Source organism: Amblyomma mixtum, chromosome 4 (assembly GCF_055824585.1).
Source record: "Amblyomma mixtum isolate Tamu chromosome 4, ASM5582458v1, whole genome shotgun sequence".
Classification (NCBI taxonomy): domain Eukaryota; kingdom Metazoa; phylum Arthropoda; class Arachnida; order Ixodida; family Ixodidae; genus Amblyomma; species Amblyomma mixtum.
The window spans coordinates 87,792,305-87,816,583 of NC_143015.1; the positions used below are offsets into that span (position 1 = coordinate 87,792,305).

Consider the following 24,279-nt stretch of genomic DNA (forward strand, 5'->3'; position numbering starts at 1 on the left):
AGTCATGACGTGTACTGTGATGAACTCAACCATGTGGAATTTTTGAGAACAGAAACATTCGGTTGATTGCACCGCCACTGCGTTTTCAGAACACTCGGAATTGCGGCAGTAGACAGTCTGGTGAATTGGTAGTGCTCTGGCACATTGGCAACACTGCGAAAGGCAGTACAGGAAAGCGAAACATGCACACAGGTGCTCACGTGTCCTCTCGTTCTATTTCTGGTGTTTCTTTTGCGTAATTACCGACATTCCACAATGCCTCCGCAATCTCATGTGTTGTGCCACCTTTTAAGCCGACTGCCTCATTCAGAGAGCAATGGCGTCTACATTTCAGCTGCTCCATTCTGAAGTTTTCCTCAAAATTCATATTTCACCTCAGCCGAAAGGTCTCCTACTGTATGTATTAAAGGGGCCCAGAAACAGAATCTTAGTTGACCGTTTTGCCTGTTGATCGCATACAGTGAGTTATAATGGTGCTGTTAGTGTCGGTAATACCGCGTATATTCCGTTTTTTAATATTTTAAATGTCCTCCCAAAAACAAATTCATGGCTCTGATGGTGTCGCCACACAGTGGCGGGTTTTAGCAGCGGATATGACATCACCTGGCACGAGCTTGATGACTGGACAAACAGTAAATATACTGCAAATTGTGTGAATGAATAGAGACACATTTTGTCACCTGTCTGCGTTTTATATTAGATCAACAAAAACAACTTGTTTGTCTTAGATAAAAGCCCTGCAAAGCAAGTAAAATAAAAATACACCACCAGGGGCGCTCTGGCATGGAAACTACGCTGCCAGTCTCAGCAAGAACGAGTTACAGAGAGCAGGCAACCGTGGAGTGCGAACTTCCGCGACGTGCTCTGGCAGGCTGTTCTGATTGGTTGCGCCAGGTGCCGTCATTGGGAGAGCGAAATAGGAGTGGGAAGCCCCGCCAAAATTGAGTTGAGAGCAGCGTTTTGTTTGCTTGTATTTTCAAATTTCTTCACTGAACAACTCCCGTTCCTGTGCATCGATTCCTGTAATTCTTTTTAAGTCAGCATCTGTGTGACATAAAGAATCCACCTAAAGTATAGCCGGTATCCACACAAGCAGTGCTTCGCAGCCCCTCTAAGGCTCATACTCCCGTCCGTCTGTCCGGCGTTACATCCGGCGCCTGGGATGACTCATCGACGAGCGCAGCTGCCAAAAGGTGACATCATCTTCGTGACAGGTGGAGCTGTCGGAGGGGTGGCGTCGAGCAATGCTCCGTCGTCAGTCAGCGTGCGGCAGCTAGAGGAGGAGGATGGCTCCCAAACGGTGCAGCCGTAACAAACATAAGACAGTCATTGGCAGTCGAAGTAGCGCGACAAAGGCTTTCGCCTAGTGCCCTTTAGGCTGCCAAAGTGACCCCATAGTTTTTGATACAGTACTGTGCAGAAAGCATGGAAGTTTAATTAATGTTGGAGACACTTTTGGTGGCGGACACGGAACTTGACAAAAGTGTAAGCTGTGCTTTTCCTTGTTTTTTTGTCTCTCTCTGCAGTGTGGCATAGTGCTGAGCTCTGTACTCCTGCTGGCCAGTGGGCTGGTGACGCGCATGACCTGCCACCTGTTGCTCAAGTCGGCCATCACAGCCAGGCGGCGAAACTATGAGTTCCTTGGTGCGCGCACCTGCCACCGGGCTGTTTTGTTCCTTTACCTTAAACATGCAGTGTAATGTAAAATCCAGATGGTAGACAGTGCTGTTTTATGTTAATGGCAAGGGATTGGACAGGGATTCAATTTCCTGTGAACGTTTTAACGCGATAGCGTTAGAAGGGCCCGAAGCCTCCACTCCACCTGCCAGCCATGGCAGGTGTTGGTTAGGGGATTCCCCTCTGCACCTGCCAACTGTCCTGCTTCTCACCTCTCCACTTGTAAGGGAAAGGAGGGAAAAGTGGGACAAAGGATGACTGAGCAAAAATGAATAAAAGAAGCAATTAGAATCGGGATTGGAATAGATTGGTGAGAGAAACACAATGCAAGTAAAAACAGCGCTAACGGGGACGAAGCAAGACATTGCCAAGAGCATGAATGTGCTCCCCAACTTGGCAACACCACAATCATATCTACCTACCCAGACCAACGGACGAGAGAAATTGAAGAAGCCATCAACATTCGGCAAAATGGTGAAGAGAGCGTCAGCATCCCTTCCATTTCACTTCGCGCCAGCAAAATTAATTATCTGTGTATGAATGCATGATCTCATGCCACGTGGTTTCTTGTCTATCCCGCCTTCCCTCTTTCTCTTTTCCTTCTTTTTTCTTCTTTTTTTGCATGAACGAGAGGTATTTAACTGGTGGTGAACGTGCAATAAAACTTGGTTGATAGTCAGCGTCGTGTCCCTCTCTCTGCTTCGTCCCAGTTAGCGCTGTTTTTAGCCTCAGATCATGCACCAACCAGCCCAAATTTCCACCCTTTTGATGCAAGTAGAATTGGAATTCATATGTGAGTGAAGGAAAAATGCTATCACATTTTCTCTATATCAATCCTGTTGATTGCCGCTAAATTTTTTTTAATGCTGGTAAAGCCACTTGTGACACTACATGCAGTATTTTGTCATGGTGAAGACAGAACAGATGTGAAACTGACTGCAGTGTTGCTGCTAGTTTGAACAACAGGATCTCTAGTTGGTCATAACGGTGCACTGAAGAGGAATGTGAACTCGTCTTTTTGCCGCAGGAACTCAATCTACACGTCCCGAGCGTTCCTAGAAACTTCGAATTATTGTCCTGTACAGCCAATTTCCATAATTGAAATCGGATTAAACATCCTGGCTCCCGCCTTTTTTTGAACTCGCCACAGACGGTAGGAGGAGTCAACTAACACATGGAGTGCCTTTCAGGCAGTCACGAGGTGGCTTCGCTTTTGCTTTTATTTTGTTTTTTAGGCTTCTGTGAATAAATACATGGTCTGTTCTGAAAGTAGTAGGACTGATTTTTTTTTCTAAATTTTATTCATGATAATAGTACAAACGATTACAATTTTTCAAGGTAGCACCCTTCCGCACCTACACGCTGCTGCCAATGAGTTTTACAGTTTTCGTACGCCTCCAGGAATGCCTGGACCAGAATGCTGTTTAGCTCCCTCGTCACGGCCTGTTGAACCACCTCTACCGATCCGTGATGTTTCCCCTCGAGCGTCGATTTTATTCTCGGGAATAGAAGAAAGTCTGGCGGGGCCAAGTCGAGGCTGTAGAGGGGCGGAGGCAGCGTTGCTGCCTTGTGCTGGACAAAAAATCCAGGTCCTCATTCAGATGATGAAGATGATCCTACCGGTTGGCCTTTTCCTCCTCTGACAACACTCCCAGCACCAACTTCGCGCACGCTTTCCTCATGGATAAGTTTTCTGTCATGATCCCAAAAACTTGGGTTTGAGGAATACTTAAGTCATCAGCAATCATTCTTATACTCATTCTACGATCACTGTTAAGTAAATGTTTCCCTCGCTACACATTTTCATTGGTCTTGCTGGTCGAAGGGCGTCTGAAGCGGTCGTCTTCCTCCACTTTTTCCTTACCTTCTCGGAACAGCTTGTGCCACTCAAAAAACACTTGATCTACCCATGGAAGCGTCACCGTAGGCCTCCTTAATCATATTGTGAGTCTCTTTGCCCGTTTTACCGAGATTTACTCGAAATTTGATCGCATATCGCTGATCCAGTAAACGCTCGACGATTCTGCGTGACGAGACGTTTCGACAGGGGTTCACAGTACAAGCGACCTCCTCTCTTCAATGGTCGAGAGCCGACTGCCGATTTTCCCCAGCATTCCCAATATCCCCCTTCAATGATCCTGCATGCACAGACCTCCTCTCGTCCGCCCGTTCGCCCAGGAAGAAACCAGTCCTACTACTTTCAGAACAGACCCTGTATATCCACTCAGAGGTTACATAGCCGTAAATGAGGCCCATGGAAATAAAAATACGCACACTCTTTGCTTTCACCGATCGCTACGTATCACTCTGCCAATGGCAGAGCGGCAAGCCGCCACGGGACTGGCTGAAAGGTTGGTTGGCTCCTCCCACCGTCTGCGATGAGTTAAAAAAAAAGGTGGGAGCTGGGGCGTTTAATGCGACTTAAATTATGGAAATCAGCTGCACAGGGCAATAATTCAAAGTTTCTAAGAATGCTCGGAACGTATAGATCGGGTTCCCGCAGTAAAAAGACGAGTTCACATTCCTCTTCAGTGCACCTTCAAGAAGCCAGAAGTGGGTTTTCTTAGGGCTTTGAGGATAATTTTGGCATTCTCGCTTCCCTTTTTAATAGGTGTTCGATGCATCTGGCTGGTCCGGTGAAAGATGTACAAGGAAGGCACTGAGTTAGGCCGTGGTTTCTATCCTCTTGGGCTCCCTCAGCAGCGTGCGCTTATTGTTAAATGAAAGACGACATCTAAGCTTCAAACATTTGGCAAAGTTAAGTTTAACCGCCACGTGCCACCAAAGCAGTCAGGTGTAAGGCAGGTAGTAAAGGCAGGCAATAGGGTCCTACGCTGAGCAAAAAGTTTTGTTCCGAATGGGAGGTTTGCTGGCATTTGAGTGTGTCTTTTAATTGGGCTGAAAGAGTGTGTAAGACACTTAACAAGGTTGAAAATTTGGGCGAGTCTCTATTGATGATCCAATGCAAAAGGAGCGCGAAAACAAGGTGACGGATGCAGACAGAACTTAAACCTTGAGTGCAATCAGACATTTATTGTGTTTTGGAGCTGTATAGCTGAAACGAACAGGGCTGATATGTGTAAGCTGATATTTTTTAAGATAATTTTTATTTAAGGTGTTTATTTTGTCCATTTAACAGTACTGTCAGTGACGGCTGACTGGATCAGGAAGTTTCAAGAGCTGCGTTTTGCATTCGTAAGCCATTTGTCGTCCCCTGACTCTGACAAATTCCTTTTGCAGCCTTCCACACCTTTGGCCCAACTGGCAAGCTGGTTGTCGAGATCGGGTGAGTGCTGAATAATCTCCCTTGTTTCCTCGCTGAGAGAGCGTGAAGCGCTCAGCGTTCATCCTTACGAAGCGTAGCCTGTGTGCTTTCCTCACATGGAGTGTCTTTTAAGAGAATTTGGAAACGGAAGCAGGCAAATCAAATGGGTCTTTACAGGGACTGAGTGATAGAGTTTAGGGGGAAAAGAAAAGCTGACAGGTGACAGGGGGGCCCGAGAAATTCGGCAGCTTATGATGTCAAGTGTTGGACAAAAGTCATCCGGTCAGGGACAATCGTATTTAAAATGTGGAAGACTGGTGCCAACCTCAAAAGCAGGGATGATGCTTTGGCTGCTATCGAATACGCATTCAGTGTAAGTTCTTTTTTTTGAATTTTGGAACATTTCACTGGCATAAAGTACAGAGACACGCATAGAAGAGTACGGGACACTTGCTGAGCGCCAGCCATTGTCTTCTGTGCTCTTCTACGTATGTCCCTGTCCTTTGTGATGATGCAGTGCTCCAAAATCGAAATTGTCATCTAGCCCACATCTGCGGATTAGTATTAAGTTGGTGTTTGGAGATCCCTGTGAGGCCGGTAACTTGTGACCTGTCACCGTAATGGTTACCTGCAGTTGTCACAATCTTGTGATCTCGTGCCACCAGGTTCAGACCACCCCAATAGCTCCTCTAGGTCAAGGATTGATGCCAGGGTACTCTGTTCTTCCACGAAGTATCTTGTTCCACAACATGAATGCATTTTCCTGAACGAGTAGAGTGTGCTGATAACAGACACTCGTTCCTCTTTTGCAATCTTGACAACATTAAGCCCTTGTGGTTTCTCCGGGCTTGTGTGCAGAGTGAGGCTTTGACATGCCACTAAAGATCCCTGAATTCTCCTTGCATGGCTCTTCTTTCAAATTGTGCTGATTATGGCTTGCACAGTGCACAGATTGCACTCTGTATTTGGGCTACTTTCTCCTCTGTAATGCTGTGCAGCTAAAGAGCTGCAGTAAGTTTTATGAACTAGAGGATGGGAGTGCATTGCAGGCAGGCGACAACCATCCTGCGATAAGAATGCATTTATTGAAAAGGAAAAGTGTCTTAACCTGTGCACCTTAGAAAACATGCTTAAAAAGCTCACCGTTTTGAAGCAACGGCAACCATTCAGTCGCTCCAGATGCTTGTTCATAACTCTACATATGCATTGTACATGTGCAAAGTATGTAACTCGACATGTGCATTGTGTTTCTGAAAAGAACTGCATTTAAGAACAGTGACAGTTATTCTTCTGAAACAAAACGAATCCTTTGGGTTCGATTTCTTTGTGTTGTTGATTTTTTTTCTTTGATCACCGAGAAGAGGAAGACCAGTCAGTGGTGTACATTTTATGGGCGGATAGCTACGTGGCCACTTCCCTCTCTGAAGAGAGAAGAGCCTTAAGGTTGGCCAATGGGGACACAAGCTCTGAGGAACGGAAGGAAGAGAAAGATAAGGAAAAAAAAAAGCTGTCAAAGGTTTACACTACGCCTTGTAATTCTGGGCTACCTTTGTGAACTGTACTTCATCTGCAATAAATACCATTTAATTGAAAGGAAGCATTGTCATATTCGTAGCACTGCAAAGCAGCTGACCTACCCTGACCTCCTCTTTTACCACCCTCGCTCTCCTTGTTGTGGACGTCTACGCCAACGCCGCGGATGTGGGAGCTGATAACAGCTCTCGCTGTAAAAAAATAAAAGGACTTCTGTCTATGTCCACTGGGATTGGCCAGACATGTTGATGGCTGGTCCTCCCCCCCTTCTCAGCATCCTGGGCTTCCTGTTGGGCAGCTGCGTGGCCTTCTTTGTGGTGATGGGGGACCTGGCCCCTCCGCTGGCGTCGGACTTCTTCCTGCTGGAGGCCTCCCCGCGGCTGCGCCTCACCGTGCTGCTGCTGCTGGGCACCTGCGTGGGGCTCCCGTTGGGTCTCCTCCGGCGGCTGGACAGCCTCACCTCCCTCTCTGCCCTCTCCCTGGGATTCTACTGCCTGCTCGTGTTCAAGGTGCCCTCTCCCTTCTTCTCTGTGCCAGGTTGGGACTAGGGAGAGGCCGTTTTGCGGGCTGTAATGAGGGAATCTTATTCCGATGACTTGCACAGACAGGTTTCTTCAGCCACGGCTCACGGCCATGATAAGTGTGCAGTCTTTGCCAAGAGTAACCAGGCTGCACGTTCTTCTTCTCAGTCGTATATTAAGGCTATTATGCCAGCCCTCAAGCTCTAAATCTCTGTGTGGTAAGGAGAACCCCTGTCTTCTCTTTAAAAGAACTTCTTGGTCTTTAGGGAAGCCGTGAGGGCTCTACTACAGTCAAACCCGTTTATAACGAATAGCATGATTCAACGCGAATAGTTCGTTATATGAAGTATTTCGTTATAACCGAACCCGCTTTTAACGAACCTTTAACAAACCTCAGTACCAAATTCGTTATACACGAGTTCGTAAGCCGGCTTGCGAAGACGACAGCCGTCAGCGTTTGGGTGCTCCTGCGCATTTCCTCTGATGGCCAACTTGTTTTTCAAGATGGTGCTTAACCTGCTCCTCGGAATCTTGAAGTGCGCGGCAACGTCAGCCTTTAATCATCTCAAGTTTGTAGGAAAGCGGCACGGCACGCCGCTGCTTCGTCGTCATCTTGCAGGATGTAGCGGCGGAATGTGTCGGCAGCAAAGTAGGGACATCTGGAAGCGAGCAGCACGACTTGCAAACGCGAGCAAAGAAAGCTGAGAAGACGCGGGAAAGCGTCGCGGGGCCGCGCATGCGCAGTGGAGGGAGCCCTAAGCTACTGCAGAAAGAGCCTCCCGGGCCGATTGCCCTGCATTTCACGAAAGCGCGGCGCGGGGGCAGGCAGCGGGGCGTCGCGACATGGAACCGGCGCAGTACCGCGTTGGCGGTCCTTTGACGACCGATTGCACGCGATAGCGGCGATCGCGGCGATTGCGGCACCGATTGCGGCACCGATTGCGGCCCGGAAATGGCTGCCTAGAGATACTGGATGCGGGCACAAAGGCGCGTTGGCGGGCGTTTGGTGAGCGATCGCGCGCGCTGAGAGTTCGCTGTATCCAATGTGTAATTCGTTATAAAAAATACATTTCATATGGATAACGATATCACAACTTCGAGTGTTCGTTATAAGGAATAACTCGCTCTATCTGAGTTCGTTATATTCGGGTTTGACTGTATACGAATGAGAAGCAAACCATGCAGCCTGGTTACTTTTGGCAAAGATTGTACATCGATGATGTGTTAGCACATATTTGCCCCCTCTGTTCTGTCTGCGTCGTACTGCTTTCTCTTCCCCTCTTCCTCTCCCCAGCGCAGAGAGTAGGTCAGAGAACCATCACTATGGCTGACACTCCCTGCCTTTCCATATAAATAAGTCTCTCGTTCCCTTACTGGCTCTTCAGAGGAGTCTGTTTCTGAGGAGTCCTTCAATGAAAGGCACTACTGCCGTACTCTGGTGGCAGTACAGCGGCTACTGTGTCAACATATTTTAACGTGAGAGCGCTAAGGGTCCTGTTCAGCAGCGACCCCAGTGTTGTCAGAGTGTCAAGAAGAGCCAGTGTTCCACCTGCTGCATACATAGCTCACGTGACGTTGTGACATCATCACAGCCTGCCCACCATGGCTGGTGACAACCTGTCCACCAGATAGTGAGGAAACTGCCCACTGTGGGAGGTGGCAGTTAAATTAATGATTGGTCATGAGAGGAACGTTGGTCTCGCAAGCTCTGCCGGTGACCAGCCACCTAGTGGGGCAGTGGCGCATTGCTTAAGGGGGGAGCCTGGTCTTGAAAAGAAAATTTTATTAATCTAGTCACAGTTATGAAATTTTCAGGGCATGAGTATTTTTGTGCGCTGATTCTAGATGTGTCAGCTAATTTCATGTAAAACAATTCCTTGACCACTTGTGCACATTTTATGCAAGTATTTTGCGGAGAATTTTGGAGAAAATTTGCTGCAGGAAACTCGCTGAAATGTATGCCATTGGGTTCTCTTGACACCAAGGAGTACAATAAGGGTGAAATTATCATCCTGGCTCTCATAGAACTTGAGTAATGGGTACTGAAGCTGCCACTTCAGAAACAGGAATACATACTTTCACACCGTAAAACAGCGCGCTTACACGGGACGAAGAAAGAAGACACGCACACACACAGCGCTGAACTTACAACTGCATGGTTTATTGCATTGCTCGCAATAAATACCGGAAAGGAAAACAAAAAACAACCAAAGGAAGGCGAGGAGATATCCTCCTGTCGCATCATGTACCAAATGGCCTGGCAACTATCCTTAATACATACTTTCCTTCTCATTTCTGAAGCGACAACTTCAAAACTCTATAACTCAAGTTCTATGATAGCCAGGATGACAATTTTACCCTTATTGCATTCCTTGGTGTCAAGAGAACCCATTGGCATACACTTCAGCGGGTTTCCTGCAGCAAATTTTCTACAAAACTTTTCCCAAAATGCTAGCATAAAAATTGCACAAGTGCTCAAGGAATTGTTTTACACGAAATTAAATGACATATCTAGAATCAGCGCACAAAAATACATGTGGCCTGAAAATTTCATAACTGTGACTTCATTAATAAATTTTTTTTTTCAAGACCAGGGTCTCCCCTTAATCGCTGCACCACAGTGAGAGGAGTGGTACGAGAATTCCCTGCAATCTCTGAATGCAAAGTAGAGAATGGCTGATTCCGCATATAAAGGCATGCAGGCAGAGCCTAGGCGACAAAGAAGGAGTACTGTTGAATTGTACTCTTACGAGTGGGTGAAGCATTATGTGATTGTGAAAGAAAGAACAGTGTCTGTGTCTGCGAAGTGATATGTGAAGGCCGTGGAATGGATACATTAGCGCTGTCGTGTCATATCCTTCAGGCAGAGTTTGACTGTCCCCAGAAGTTTTTTTTTTCAAGCCTGCATAGTGCCCACTATCTTGCTCTGATCGAAAGGCTCACTTGTCAGAATGAGTCTGCGAGCACGCAGTGACTCTGCTCAGCTCATTTAGATGCCAATATGTTTTGTATGTCTGACTCAAAGTGACATTGTCCAGTAAGGCAGCTGAACTTCATTCCATCCCTATTTTACAAACATGGCCACTCAGATGGATCTTCCTACCTGGTCAACAAAGGGGAAGGTGTAAAATTTTCAGAGATGTGTCGTAATTGGAGGCTAGTTTGTCTTAGTCCAGTGCTAAAGCCTAGTACCACTATGGCACTCAAGTCAGGTGCAAGCCAAGTACGAAGCAGCGAATGCCCCTCAAAGAAGGCTCCCCAAGTGGTAGTCATGATTGTCATATTGACTGCAAGTTTTCCAAGCACCTGCTACCATGCCGTCTCAGGATAAACTGCAACGTCATGACATTCGGGTGACGGCAGTAGCTGGAGGGCCTCCTTTGAAGGGATTTTGCCACTTCGTTCTGTAGTTGTACCCAACTATAAAGCAGTTTCAGTTGCTTCAGTTGTATCCAGCTATAAAGCAGTTCTACTGTAGTTGCTCTGTCTACTCAGCTAAGCAGGCACTAAGGATAGCAGCTTGATGAAGGAACCAAGGTAATAAACAACTCTATACGGGATAAGTGTTAGTCCAGCCTGTTTGGGGTGGAGCCCCCTAAGTGGTAGGGACTTCAAAGAGGATGATAAACTTGCGCTCAATATCCACCAGAGTGTAGCTATGCAGCCATGTTCTTGTGTTTGCAAGATTGTGCTTTTCCGTTAGTTTTTAATTCTGTCATGCTGTTTTAGTGCTGTTGTATTATTTTTTTAGTTATCTCTTCGAAGTCTCCTCCACTCTGGGGATTTGCGTTCAACCTGGTGAGTCTGTGGCAGGGGGCGCACTCATTGTGGGTTAGTGGGACGTGAGTGGAGAGTTAAAGGTGCACTGAAGACGAATCTGAACTCGCCTTTTTGCCGCGGGAACTCAATCTGCACGTTCCGAGCATTCTTAGAAACTGCAACTTATTGCCCTGTGTGGCCGATTTCCCTAATTAAATCGGATTAACGTCCGGCTCCCGCCTTTTTGTTTTTTGAATTCCCTGCATACGGTGGGAGGAGTCGACCAACGCATGGAGTGCCTTTGAGGCAGTTGCGTCGCAACATTTCTTTCACTTTTATTTTGTTACTTTTAGGTTTCCGTGAATACATTGGTCTACTCAGGGGCAACATAGCTGGAAATTAGGCCCACGGAAATAAAAATCCACGTGAACTCCTTGCTTTCGCCGATCACTACCTATCACTCCACCGATGGCAGAACGGCAAGCTGCCTCGGGACTGGGTGAAAGGTTAGTCGACTCCTCCCACCGTTTGCGGGGAATTCAAAAAAAAGAAAGGGGTGGTAGCCCAGCGTTAATCGGATTTAAATTAGGGAAATCGGCCGCACAGGGCAATAAGTCGAAGTTTAAAAGAACGCTCGGAGCGTGTAGATCGAGTTCCAGTGATAAAAATGAGAGTTCAGATTCCTCTTCAGTGCACCTTTAAACAGTGCCTCACACTACCTTTCAAAGAGGGTCTCGCACTTGGTGCTGGTTGCGATTCCTGGTGTGTAAGCAGCGTGCGGTTGATTGCAGGTGTTTGTGGAGAGCTTTCCGGTGCTGTGGTCTGGTGCCTGGTGGGACCGGGTGGTCCTGTGGCGTCACGACAACCTGCTTTCCGTGCTGCCCATCTTTGCAATGGCTCTGTCCTGCCAACCGTCAGTGTTTGCATCATCTTGTGGCATGCTCTTTCACTGGGAAGGGGACACTGCAATTAAAATCGCCAATTTGGTTGTACTTTGCTCATGGGATTGGGCAGGGCACGTAAGGCGAAGGCAAGGCAACCGCTGGGCCCTAAGGGCAACGGAGTGGATTCCAAGAGAAGGCAAGCGTAGCAGGGGGTGGCCGAAAGTTACGGTGGCCGCAACTGGCGAAGGACAGGGTTAGTTGGAGAGACATGGGAGAGGTCTTTGCCCTGCAGTGGGCATAGTCAGGATGATGATGATGGTGGTGTTCTCTTTCGTGGTCCTCGAGTTTTCATCTATCTTGTCGCGAAACGTTAAAGTGAAATATGCAGTAGAAAGTTAGAAAAAAAAAGTTTTCTTTGCGTTTGTCAAAAATTGTGAGTGAATCATGAATTCCCTGGCTTTCTGAGAATAGAAGCACTGCCATTTTAGTATCACCGCGAAAAGGAGAGATCAGAGCTTTCGCTGATTGCGATACCACTTTCTCTGCTTAAAAGCAAAAAAAAAGGGGGGGGGGGGGGGGGGCGATAAATGAGGCAAATGAGGGAATGAACTGCACAGTTGATTTTCTCATTTTTCACTTTTTCTGTGATTGCAGTCGCTCATTTCTTTGCAATTTCGTGTTGAATGACAGTAGAATGATACTGCTATTTGTGCATGAATCCTGAGATGTTGAGGAGTGCAAAAAAAAAGTGAAACCCATGTGATGATCGCCCCTGTGAATTCGTGCAGCTGTGCCTGCTAACGCGAATGTTTTGCCAGCCACGATAGGGTCATCGCTTTCTTGTACAGTGCTTTTTTGACTTCAGTGGGCAGACACCGTCAAAATAACGAGAAAAGTGGAGCCTCTGATTGGCCGGACAGCTCCAGCGAACACATTGTAAAAATGAGGTAACCATTTTTCGGGTTCAGGAGCCTGTGAAGGTGGGAAGGTAGAGTAATCCCTCGTTATAACGAAATTGCTTTACTCGAATTATCGCTTTATTCGAAATTTCTTCCGGTCCCGACCCAAACGCATGCATTTTAAGCCGCATTACTCGAAGCGCACGAAGAGTTTGAGCCGCTTAGAGCGAAGTGGCGAGCGGAGGCATCGCTGCCGTGGAGGCGACCCTTTGTGCATGTAGTGCCAAATTAATACCTCTGACGAATTAGACTCACGCAGGCATAGAACAGGCCACAAAAGTACCAAACCCACGATCGATGACCTGCCCAGTAACGGGCACCAAGAGAATGCCGAGTGTTCCCTTCTAAGCGGGGCCGAATTCCATGGTGCAGCATGCCCGAACCATTAATCTCAGTCAGAAGCGCATTCCTGGTGTTCCCCGTGACAGAATCCACACGAAAATAAAGTTTTCCTCGCGCTTTGCGATGCCAGAAAACCGCGGTGTCTTGGTCGCGGAAAAATGGCCGGTCATGCTCGATTCGCGCCTTTCGACTAGACAAACAGTCTAAATGCGTGGTAGGGTCAGTGAATTTTGTTGTTACGGCGGGGACACATGTGGAAAAAGCGAGCGCGATTCACAGCGGCGCGAAGTTGCGAACGGTGCCGCAGTGTTCGATCGCAGCTCACCACTTGCGTCCAACCTGCTAGATGTCAACGACGGGAAGCGGGAGCCAACGCAAGCGCGGAGAGCGGCAGCATCATGATGACGTAGGGCGCGCTCCTTTGAGCCGGGCCGGCCTGCCCATGGCCGGTCTCGACGCGCTCGCTCGCTCGCACACGTCGAGACTTGCCGTGGCCTGCCAGCCTTGATGCCGGCCGCCAGCGTTTGAAAACGCGATAGTATTGTTTGTTCAAGTTCATAGCAAGCCTTGGGGGTAGAGGTGATGACTGCGATACAAGCAAATTTCATCCAATAGCCGCTTTGGTGCTGCTGCTACTTGGTGCGGTTTGCCTGCCGTCTGCTAGCTCCATTGCTGAAGGCGTCGCAGAAATCTAACATATCTTTTGTTATGGGACTGGTTGACAGTAAAAGGATGCCGAGTATAGCGCCTTTATTTGAGTGCTGGCCAGTCCCGAAGCGCTAACAGCTGCGGCATTGATGCGAAACCGGCTAGGCTTAGCGGCGACCAGGGCAGTCAGGGAGCAGCGCGCAGTTTGTCACCCGGCGTTCCTGCAGGCGGCGTCGTTGCCGAAGGCTCCACTCTTGCACAGGCATGCTGTCGTTGCTCGAATCTAGGAGGCAGACTTTATGGTAGCATAGCTGCTTTGTATTTTTCTTGTGCGAACGTGAAGTAAGCCGAAACTGCCGGCCTGTCGATCAGCCTGGATCCCGTGTATAAGAAATTTGAAAACTGTATCACCTTTGAGGATCGCTGACCAGTACTGAGTTGCTGGTAGAAGTAACAAATGTGCTACGAGAAAATTTTGTAGCGAAAGCTACATTGGCCACGAACTTGCAATTTCGCTGTGGCGGTGCTCCGAGGAGGCATAGAGACCGACCTTGAGCCATTGCCTAGCAACCGCCGCAGCTGGCGGACGTCGCGCGGCATCATCCGCCAGCTTCCTCGCAGTTGTGGCGCAATTAAATCTCGACTGTTCTAGCTTTTTTTCGAGTGGTCACTTATATCGAATTATCGCTTATTACGAATTTTTTCGCCGTCTCGCTGACTTCGTTATAACGAGGGATTACTGTATCAGGAATTTTATCCCCAATTTTCTGAGCAACACATTGGTAGTGTTCCCAAGGAATAATCTACCTTTTTATCTAGATTGTTGCTCAGTTTGCTATTTCCATTTAGAGCCTTATTAATGAACTTCTGGTGGTTGAAACCATTTCAGAGCCCTCTGTTATTCCTTCATTAGCTTCATCAATTTTAAGAAGTGCATTATTCTGACCTCTCTGTGCAGACAGGTTTGTGGGGTGTCTTACTATAATGCAGCGACACTTGGAAAGCTTCAGCATTTGCTATGCACATTTCTTGCAGGCAGCTGTTTGAGATCTTCGACACGGTGAATGATCCGTCGCTGAAGCGCATGAACTCGGTGGTCAACGGAGCAGTCCAGATGTGCTCCGGGGTCTACATTATGGTGGGTGCCTTCGGCCTTCAGCTGCAGTGTGTGTTTGCATGTGCCGAGACTGACAGGCCACTGACAATTATTGTCATTATTTCTGTCGTCGCATGAAACGTACTAGACACTGGAGGCTAACGGTAAAATTTGTCATTGGTGACAGCTTGACAGAGCATTAGGCCCCTCATACACTGAACAACATCACAACAGCATGTTTCATTAGAAAAAGAAAAAAAGTGAAAGAAACCGTGATCACAACTGCAGTTTCATTTGCTGATAGGAAATGCAACACAAAATTTGGGTAAAGTCAAATGAGAAGACACAGTCAAAAAAACAGTTTCACTTGTCCAGCAGAAATAACAAATAAGTATGCAATGGTGATGACAGAGGCAGTATGTCTAAATGAGGTGCAGTGAAAACTTGTTTTATTGAATAGGTAAAGAACCGTATAAAATAGTTCAATATAGCCAAAATTCGTAATATAAAATTTTGCTAAAACTTTGCGCTGGAGAAACTCAATTTTGTCTGCATAAGAATGGCAGCTGCGAGAGATCTTCTTCTGGAGTATTAGCATCGTTTCAAAGCCGCTCGCAGAGATTGCTGAAGCCGCAAAAAACAGGCAGCAAATGTCAGTTAGATTGGCTTTCTCGTTGGCTTTCCCACGTAGCACCGCAGCATGTGATGGCGGTGGTAGGTCAGACATCAGCTAGGGTGGCTTCCTCGCATTACAGCGGTGTCGCATGAAAAGCTTGAAGGTCAGGATGAAAGCTGTCGCCGTTTTCACCTCCTCTGCTCCATGACAGTCAACGTGAGCTGAGGACAGCTGCAAGAGGCGTAAATGGGCCCTGACCACCTGGCTACCAGTTGTTTTCGCCGCTATATCTTCTGTGGTGCTGTTGGCAAATGCGAGATAAAAGCGTGAACCGTGGCGCGAACGCCTGCCGCACCACCACCAGACACCCGTGTAGTGAGGCAAAGCCTGCTGCCTGACGTTCGAGTGGGCACAGCTTGGTGCTCAGCAGTACTACGATATATCCGTTTTGTGGGAAACTGCATTCTGCATAAAAGTAAGAAATGTATGTATTTGTTTAAAATATTAGGAAACAGTTTGATATAGCTAATAATTCGTAATATCCATGCTCGTTATAATGGTGTTTGACTGTATGTACATAGACAACCATGATAGTCAAAAGTGGCTGTGTATGTTTGCTTGCCTTCACTGCCACATTGTTTACTTGCCTGAGCACTGCTCTATGTTAATCCTGTTGGTGTGCAGCACGGCAGGGATTTGTAACCATTTGGTGAGTATATGCTTTCTCAGGCCCACCTTGTAGGATTAAGAGTCCCGTTAGTGCAGAGGTCTGAAACATAAGGCTTGCTGGATTTCTAAGGGTTCCTTTTGCACATACCTCGCTTGTGCCTTCTTATTTTTCCTCGGATAATCAGTAGGTGCAAATAAATCCTTAACATGCCGACACCCGTGCATATACCATATCTACTTGGGAAATTTGAGCACTTTTTTTTTTTATTGCGAAAGCAATACTAGTTGCACTTTCAGCCCGTCGCGTAGCGAGGCCGGTAGCTACCATATTAGCATATTGGATTGCATTGGATTGGATTGGATTTCAATGGATTGGATTGTATAACCGATGCATCACCACAAGTCTAACCACCAGCTACACTACCAGCTGAACCATGGCGTAGCTACGGATATTGCTTTCGTAATTACCGGGCTTAACCAAGCTAAGCACCAGCCATTTTTTTTAATTAAGGCTTCAAAAACTAAGGCTTCAAAAACGAGGTGTGCAAGTTATCCAGAGATTTTTGCCAGCATGTCCTAAAATCGTCTCCCCTGTCCAGCAAACTGGCCCACAACAGATGAAACTTTGTCAATGCCGCTTGCATGTTGAGACGAGTTTGAGAAACCTGCATTGCGTAGTTGGTTACTGCAGCTGTGTTGTAAAAAGCTGTATTCTGTTCAGAGTAGGGCACTGCTTGTGTTTCACTCCGGCCTTGTGATGCCTTTTTGCGGTCCTTGTCTTGAGTGAGGATGAGAATGAACGAAGGTCGATAAGCGGTAGGGTGTTTCTATCTCCTCCTCCCCTTTTCTCTGGCAGATGGGCTTCTTCGGGTACGTGGCCTTCTGCGGTGGGGGGTCTCCCCTGCCGGGCAACGTCCTGGTGCGCCTGGGCTCCTCCCTCTCCTCGGAGTTCCTCAAGCTGGGCTTTGTGGCCACCCTGGTGGTGTCCTTCCCCCTCTGCCTCTTCCCCTGCCGCACCAGCCTGCACTCCCTCCTCTTCAAGAGGGTGAGTTAGAGAGGGGGGGAGGGGACTCTGCCAAGTCTCGGTTTGTCTGGCACCATCATTAAACAGTAAGGATTGTAACTATCAGTTATTATTTCATCATCATTTATTGACCCTTAAAGATCCCGTCTGGGACATTACATAAGGGGGGGAAGACAGTGGTGTGAAGCAGTCATACAAAGGCATGTGAACATAAAAAAAGCATAACAAAAAATAACAAGAATAACAAGTTTGATGTGGAATTAATGTTAGGTAATCCAAATAATACAGAAAATATATGGCAAAGCAGTAGTATATAAAATTAAACATTAAAATGTGCGGAAGTTAAATAAGTGGGAAAACACTTGTGGGGGTTGATGCAATGACACAAGCAGTTCAAATTGCAGGCAGAGCAGCGGGAGGGAAGTAGCTGTAGTTGGTTCAAGTGGTCTGTTAGTAGCTGCCTAAATCTGGTGGGATTAGATTCGATGGCAACGGTTTCAGGAAGGTTGTTCCATTCTTCTGTGGTGATGGCGATTTTCATACCTTCATCCCCCAGAAGCACTGCAGAAAAAAGAGTGGGGTAAGAGAAAATGCTGGAAATTGGGCCAACAATGTCATTGGTGACACGCCTTTTTTTTTTTGTTGATGATTTTGACTGCCGCTGTATCCAGGGTGGCTGAGTATCAGCAGGAAGGAAGTTCCTCTTGTTGCTTGTTCTTGGGACCTACAGTTCTTCACGCACCTGTCTAGAGCGCTCGAACTTCAAACCGGAGAGCACACTTGCTACACTTGCATAAGAAAGCCTGGCATTGCAGGCCACCAGATGGCATGAAAGCGGAAACTTTAAAGAAATTGTAATTCTGGGCTCACTTTTGAGGACTTGTACGTGGCATGCACACTCAGTGACTTTTACTCTCCATAATGCATGCATTTGATAGCCTCTTTCCGAACCACTTTTCAGGGACCTTTTAACCACCAATGGACACTTTTTTTTTTTTTTAGAAAATGGTACCAAGACGGTCATTTAGTGCCCATGCTGCGTTATTTTGGCAAACCAAAAAAAAAAAAAATATTTGGATGAGTCCCACTCCTTAAACTGGACACTGCTGTACAGAGCAGCAAGAGCGAGATGAAAGCACTGCACTGTAGCGATGTAGAAGGCGAGGAATCTGGCAGCTGCGGCAGTGCACAAGGAAGGTGAGAGGGTAATGTAGAGGCATAGTGTTGGGTGTGAGGGCTCACAGCTAGAACACATCTGTACAGCTGTCACTGTTTTTGCATTATGCAGCAGTGTGTGGACGTTTGTCAGTTTTCACAGTAAAGCGAGAGCTGTTTCTGGGTCTTTTAGCGCTGGAGCACGTGTTGCCACCCATCCGGTTTAGTCTGCTTAGCACAAGATGGCGCTACAAGTCTACTCGAGCACAGACGGCGCTGCCGCATTCTTCATCTCCTAACCTCGAGATTGGTTGGCCAATCCCTAGCCACGAGTTGGCAGTGTTGAACTATGACACAGCTAGTTGTCATTAAGTGGCTTTATAAAAATGGTTGGGGATCGGCGAGCGGGCTTAGCGCTCAGCTCTCGCAGAGTTCTGCAGCATACCCAGTGAGGGTAAGCACTCGAGAAGTTTAGAGCCCAGCTCTTAGGCACTTGTTCATGGATTCCACATCGTGGCTGGCCTAGTCGGCGTAACACGCCACCTGACAACCATGGCAGGTATTAGAGCGAAACGATATGTGCCACGACGAGAGTGGAGGAGTGGACAGCCGGAAGACGACTGCCACGGGAAAATCCCGGAGGATGGCTAGCATCGTAGCGCCACCTGTCTGCGGTTGCTGGCAGCATGTGAAGTGCTGCGCTCTAATTCCGCGTTACTGACTATCGCAGTCGTCTGTCAATTTTTGTTCATCTTCTGTATAAAATCTGCCAAAGCATGTTTTGGGGGTAGTAACGAGATGGCGACGTCCTTGTAGCGATTTCGTCGTCAGCTGTGCTCCTCGCCTGACGCGGACTGTTGCCCCCTACGCAGGCCAACAGTGATCGCTCCTGTCTGGGCCCCTGTGGCCCCGAGAGTGATCGCTCGCCCTCGGTCGTTCTAGAGGATCAGGCAAGTGAGGTGCTCGCCGAGTGAGTAGCGGACGCAGTGTCGCTTGTGCGTGCAGTCAGTGCCACTGTTAACGCTAACGCTGTTTACGTGAAGCGCTTTGTCTTGTTCTAACGTCGAAAGAAGGCTCGCGAAGTGGAACAGTTACTCCGGGGCCTAATTTAATGTAGCTGCTCAGCTGAAAGCCGCATTTGTAGGGGCCACATTTACAAATGCAGGGTGCATCTTTAAATCTGAAAATTTTAAGGATGGGCTATATCCACTTTAGTGTAACGCTATTTTTTTTTTTTTTTACTGATTGCAGAATGGAATGTCACTGTTGCATTATAATTCAGTCGCTCTTATTGAGTGACTGAGTCAGCAGTATTTAATAATTTCCCGGATGAATTTCTCCGGATGAATCGCGATCTGGAGGAAGCACGGATGGCGATGATGCCATGATTTTGCAGAATGTATCGTGTACAGTTGTCACTGCAGAAGAAATGAGGGGTGGACATTACTAAGTTGGGTGGCACCCGTCACCAACAAACACTTCAGATGGGACGTTTCTTACCACCTTTCCGTCGACCGCTGTGCTGGGGGCATTTGTCGGCACCAGTATGTTACATCGGCAGACGGGGATGGTGAGCCGTGCATTTTCCGCCGCCTGCAGGGCAGCAAGTTCCACGACCCGTCGTACGACTACATCCCGGACGGCCAGTTCCGCCTGCTCACGGTGCTCCTGGTGGGGGCCACCCTGGTGACGGCCTGCATGGTGCCCAACATCGAGATTGTGCTGGGCCTGACCGGATCCACCATCGGCACGCTCATCTGCGTCATCATGCCCGCCCTGGTGTTCACCCGCATCCAGGCCAAGAGCACCAACGAGCGGCTGCTCGCCAAGGTGCGGTTTTACACTCGCTTGTACCCCTGTCACACGGCCACTTTCAATGGCCATCGAGTCAAGGGCATTCGATGTTTTCGATCGCCGTCAAACTCAAGGGACTTGTGGTGCCGCTACACGGCTAATCTCAATGCCCATTGAAATGGTTCTCGCGTCTTGCGCCAAGCTCGTGTGGCGCCACAATCGCTACGTTCGGTTTCGCGCAAATAACAAAAAAAATTTAATGAAACCTAACCAAGTATTGAAATACCTTTTTTTTTTTTTTTTGGAGTCATAAGGCGCGTTCACACTTGTCCAAAGATCCGGCGGCTGCGAAAACTGGGACCTGTTCTCATCTGTTGATGCCCGGAAGAGGTGGAACCACCGCGCCGCTGCTGTTTCTCGCTTTTGCTCACCACGTCACCGCTTGCGGCGTACACAGATACAGTGAGAAAAGGGCATAAATTTATGCTGTCTGCGTACCAGGGTATGCATGCTTATGTACGCTAAACACAGGCGCATTCCCACTTTTAGTTCAGCGTATGTTAGCACAGACGCAAAAATAAACTCAGCCTATAGTGGCGCTATCTGGTTGCCAGGACGGGAACGATTACTGTCAACAAGCCGACTCTCCTCTTAAGGCTAGCAGCAGCAGAACCATCGCTCTAAATAAAAAATTAAGAAAATTTATCACTTACACGTTTTCTTATAGGCAGGGTTAGATGAAGTGAAAGACCGGTGCCCCATTTATGACCAGTGAACGGACTGAAAAAGGCAGCAAGAACGAGAATTCGGTCTAGCGAGGGGTCCGGCTTTGAAGGGCGCTGCTATGTTTGTCGTTCGAAGCAATGCTAGCAACACTGGGCAACACTCGAAGGCCCTCCAAATCTCGATAGAGTTCCGCGTTGCTCCGTTGACTCGATAGACTATTGACTCGATGGCCATTCAAACTGCCTGTGTAGCAGCGCTCGATCGCCTTTGAGTCGATAGACTATTGGTTCAAGGGCCTTCAAAACGCCCGTGTGACAGGGGTATTAGAAGGTCCCGGTTACAGTTTGCATCTGGTTGTTGCAGTGTCCCGTCATTCTGTACATGGGGCAATGGGTGAGATATTGCAGGATGACGACAGTGTCCTGTCAAACCGAGGTACAGTTCAGTCTTGGTAATCTGAACTTGTAGGGGACTGAAGATTTTTCCAAATTACGCGCAGTTGGATTTAAGGGGGGAGCCTGGTCTTGAAAAAAAAAAATTATTGATGAAGTCACAGTGAAGAAACCTTCAGGGAATACATATTTTTGAGTGCTGATTCTAAATATGTCTTGAGCACTTTTGTTATTTTTATCCAAGTATTTTGCGAAAAGTTTTGAAGAAAATTTGCTGCGGGGAAACTTGCTGAAATGTATGCCATTGGGTTCTCTTGACACCAAGGAATGCAATAAGGGTAAAACTGCCTTCCTGCCTATCATAGAACTTAAGTTGTAGGGTTTTGATGTTGTCGCTTCAGAAATGAGACAAAAAGTGTGTATTCCTGTTTCTGAAGCGACAGCTCTCTCTTTTTGGATGCTGCGGCGATGACGAGTGCATGTGCATGGATAGTAATAAAGGATGGCTTGCTGTAGCATTCATTGCTTGTCAGGCTTTAAAGGTGCAGTGAAGAGGAATCTGAACTTATCTTTTTGCTGCGGGAACTCCATCTACAGATTCCCAGCATTCTTAGAAACTTCGATTTATTGCTCTGTGCAGCTGATTTCCCTGATTAAATCAAATTAACGTCCAGCTGCCGCCTTTTTTTTTTTAATTCCCTGCGTACGGTGGGAGGAGTCGACCAACGCATGGAGTGCCTTTCGGGCAGTTGCGTGGCGGCTTTGCTTTCGCTTTTATTTTGTTTCTTTTAGGTTTCCATGAATAAATAGATCCAGTCAGAGACTACATAACTGCAAATTAGGCCCACAGAAATAAAAATACACGTGGGCTCTTTGCTTTTGCTGATCACTGCATATCACTCCGCCGATGGCAGAGCGGCAAGCCGCCACAGGACTGGGTGAAAGGTTGGTCGACTCCTCCCACCGTATGCGGGGAATTAAAAAAAAGAGGAGGGAGCCAGGACGTTTAATCGGATTTAAATTTGGGAAATCGGCCGCACAGGGCAATAATTCGAAGTTTCTAAGAATTCTGGGAACATGTAGATCGAGTTCGAGGGGTAAAAACACGAGTTCAGATTCCTCTTCAGTGCACCTTGAACAGGGGGTAACTTGTGTCGTCTCGGAGTGCATAGAGTTTGTGTGTGCCGTGCAGTTCCTGTCGTGGGCGGGGCTGTGCATCATGGTTGCCTGCACGGCAGCCACCCTGAGCCAAGTGCGCCCTCCCGACCGGGGCTCCCCTCCTCCCCGCTTCAACCCTGCAGCAGCCGTGGTCGTCTCGAGACCCGCACCCCTGCTTCGTGAGCATCACCTTTGCCACAGTTCTTTGTGGGGCAGAAAGCAATTTTTGGGGAAGAGAAGGGCGCTTTTTATTTTTTTTACAGCAAGAGCTGTTATCGGCGCAAACTCCCAGATCCACGACGACATTGGCGTAAACGTCCGCACTGTGAGGGGGTTATAGGATGTTGTGAGATGAAAACGGTGTCAGTAAAAGGAGGCAAATTCATGAGTTGTCACATTACTTGTCGTAGCATAAGTGACGCGTTTTCTCGCCTTGGAGACAAACTAATTAGTCCTTGAGAAAGGTAATTAATCATATTTGTGACACGAAACACTAACGGTCATTCGTTTTTATAGATATCCACCAAATTTTGTGCAAAGGATCTCAGTGGCTGGAGATTGTAACACAACCTTGCCAGGACTCAAGGGATTGGGGGATCACAAATTGTCTTTCGGCAGACACACATGACGGCAGAAGCACAGAAAAAAAATGGTAAAAAATGGCGGAACCTTTCAAAATAAGTGCGTCAAAGAACATGCTATAGTTGGATACAACTTAAAGGGGCCCAGAAACACAATCTTAGTTAACTGTTTTGCCTGTTGATTGCATACGGTGAGTTATAATGGTGCTATTAGCGTCGGTAATGCCGTGTATATTCCGTTTTTTAATATTTTAATGTCCTCCCAAAAACAACTTCATGGCTTTGATGGTGTCGCCACACAGTGGCAAGTTTTTAGCAGCGGATATGACATCACCTGGCGCGAGCTTGATGATCGGACAAACAGTAAATATACTGCAAAATGTGTGAATAAATAGACACATTTTGTCACCTGTCTGCGTTTTATATTAGATCAACAAAAACAACTTGTTTGTCTTAGATAAAAGCCCTGCAAAGCAAGTAAAATAAAAATACACCACCAGGGGCGCTCTGGCATGGAAACGACGCTGCCAGTCTCAGCAAGAACGAGTTACAGAGAGCAGGCAACCATGGAGTGCAAACTTCCGCGACGTGCTCTGGCTGGCTGTTTTGATTGGTTGCGCCAGGTGCCGTCATTGGGAGAGCGAAATAGGAGTGGGAAGCCCCGCCAAAATCGAGTTGAGGGCAGCGTTTTGTTTGCTTGTATTTTGAAATTTCTTCACTGAATAACTCCCGTTCCTGTGCATCGATTCCTGTAATTCTTTTTAAGTCAGCATCTGTGTGACATAAAGAACCCACCTGAAGTATAGCCGGTATCCCCCCAAGCAGTGTTTCGCAGCCCCTTTAAGTCTGCAGTGAAGCTCCGCCCACATTCAGCCTCCGCGCACAGAATTCCTCCACGACGAAAAAGTAGTCCGCTGCTTGAACGTTTCTTGTTACGTAAACAAGAAGCTTATCACAAGAAAAAGATTGTGAGCTTTAGAATTTTGATATGTGGTTTCTTTGATATAGTCAAACACTAAACAGCTTATTTCGTTTACAGTTGCGACTGGCCAGCGGAGTAATACAAAACGCCGCGGACCACGACCCAGTGTTGGCAACTGCTGTTTTTATAAGTTGTATCCTACTATAGCTTGCAAACTGTTCTGAGAAATATTATTTTCGGTGACCGCTAGCTAATCCCAGCTGTGATGTGAAAATTGCTATGAAACAAAGAAATCACTCCTAGCCCAGAGGAGTCTGCAGATTCGCAGTGTACACAGTTGTGTACAGTCATGGACAAAAGTTTGCGGGAAAAAAATTTATTTCTGCACTGCCTGAGTAGACAAGCAAATTGTACTTTTGTAGCAGATGGAGCACGCATGTCTCCGCTTGTTCCTATGCATTTCTGTATCTGCTATGCTTGACCTCCCCACAATAAATTTTTTTCTGCAAATCCGCATCCCACAAACTTTTGTCCATGACTGTATATAGCATATGGAAG

At 47.4% G+C, this 24,279-nt stretch overlaps 1 pseudogene across 1 annotated transcript in view; it reads left to right on the forward strand.

The window, feature by feature from the left end:
* LOC149347327 (uncharacterized) overlaps positions 1 to 24,279 on the forward strand; it is a 44,674-nt pseudogene that overhangs the window by 8,094 nt on the left and 12,301 nt on the right. Inside the window, exons 3-10 of the transcript XR_016292517.1 lie at positions 1,527 to 1,644; positions 4,918 to 4,963; positions 6,750 to 6,984; positions 11,547 to 11,668; positions 14,624 to 14,726; positions 16,826 to 17,014; positions 19,748 to 19,978; positions 22,253 to 22,397. The product of XR_016292517.1 is annotated as an uncharacterized LOC149347327 (transcript). The remainder of the gene's footprint in view (positions 1 to 1,526; positions 1,645 to 4,917; positions 4,964 to 6,749; positions 6,985 to 11,546; positions 11,669 to 14,623; positions 14,727 to 16,825; positions 17,015 to 19,747; positions 19,979 to 22,252; positions 22,398 to 24,279) is intronic.